Source organism: Crocodylus porosus, unplaced genomic scaffold (assembly GCF_001723895.1).
Source record: "Crocodylus porosus isolate Cpor-Errol unplaced genomic scaffold, CroPor_comp1, whole genome shotgun sequence".
NCBI lineage: Eukaryota > Metazoa > Chordata > Crocodylia > Crocodylidae > Crocodylus > Crocodylus porosus.
In genome coordinates, this window is record NW_017728944.1 from 2,988,907 (window position 1) to 2,990,744 (window position 1,838).

The following is a 1,838-nucleotide window of genomic DNA, read 5'->3' on the forward strand; positions in this document are numbered from 1 at the left end:
ACAAGTGTGCAATAGGCAATTGTTATTTCTGTGTATACGTTTCTCTACCAACAGAGTTGGGCTAATAAAAGATATCAGATTTACCCAAAGAACCTTGTCTGCCTGCCGTCAGAAAACACTCTCTATAAGAAGGCCAAGCTGGGATGTACCTTAGGGAGGAGCAGGGGATAACGGGGCTGTCAGAAGAAGCTTAGTTAACTTATTCCCTGTGAGTGCCATTCACTCCTGTGGGGAGAAACACCCCAAGACCTAGACAGAGGTGAAGACCCACTTGCAGGGGTGGGGAGAATGTGGGTAAGACAAGGGTTTGGTGGTAGAGGGGTGTGATAGGAAAGATGTCCAGCAGGTATGAAAAGGTAGCTCAGTGGTCAGAAGGAATTCAACTGCCCGCTCGGCTGTAGATTGCGTGTATGAGACTGGGCAAATCACTTAGTCTCTATGCTTTGGTTTCTCCATTTGGACAATGGACCATTGTGAGGATAAATGTACTTAGTGAGGTGCATTTGTGAGGTGCTCAGAGATTTGGTGATCAGGATATTGTAAGTAACTACACTGAGAAGCCAGGACAAGAGCAAAGTAAGGTATTGCTCTTACAATCTCTATACAGTGAGCTGAGAGCCTGGAAGAACCAACCAAGGCCTGAGGTCAGCCCTTGGGCAGAGTCTGTTACTAAAATGGCAACAAAATGTCTTGAGTTTGTAATGGAAACAAGTACAGGGGTTCAGAATCTTTCTTGCTGGACCACTAATGCCCCAGTCCCATTTTATACTCCTTTGCATGTGATTTACTAGCTGTGTAACAGTAATTCAGCAATAGGACTTCTCTTTCTTTGTTGGGGATGAACCTCCATGGTGCTGGGCACTGTATAAAGGGAGAGAGAACAGCCTGAAGAAATCCTTCTGTTCCAAATGCTGCCCATGGTCAGAACAGCCAAAGAACAAAGAGTTACAAAGGTCCTGGGGTTGTGCAACCTCTGACTCCTACCATAAACATATTTGGAAATGCTGACAAAATACAGCAGCTAGTGGACAAGGAGAGACCAACAAATGACATGCCAAATATGATTTCACAGGTTCATACTAGCTTGTTTAATTTTTTTCTAATAGCTTTATGCACAGAGAGGTGGAGACAGCCTAGTACTCTCTTCTGTAGATGCCTGTTACCTGAAATTCAGGAAGTGAACCCAGGTGTCCTGGGTCCTACTCCCATGCCTAACCCAGGTAAGTGTCTATCTTATCCAGTGGATTCATCTTTTTCTTTAAGGGAGACAGTGGGTGTGAAACATCCGCCCCAACCTAATGAAGGGGCAGATCTAGGGAAAGGCTATTCTTTTACTTGGGGGTGCATATTTTTTCTTCAATTCTATAAACGGATCCTTATGTAAGTGTGCAGAATCCGACAACATAACAGACAAGGCATTTTCAGGCACCCAGCAATGCTGTGGACATCTGCTTCTGGCTTGCAGTCAGTTAAACACATGGAAACAAAGAACGTGTCAAAAATCACACACCTGAGGCTGATAAAATCTTTTAAACATTTATTTTGTTCTTCCTAGGATACTTGTTTTTAGATGTGTACACACACACACACACACACAAAACAGATGTAGTGGGTAGTTTATACTATACTACTACACATAGTAACATAGTTGAGTTGTTAATGGCCCTGCTGTAGTTTTTGTGATGAATTAAGTGATCCACCCATGGGCGACTGGTGCAGCTTAAGTCTGGGAGGGCACCCACAGAAGCCGGTGGTGGCAGCAGCAGTGGGAATGGGGCTGGTGAGTACCTGCAGAAGCCTCTGTCTGCATTGGCGGCAGGGACAGGGCTGGCAAGCAC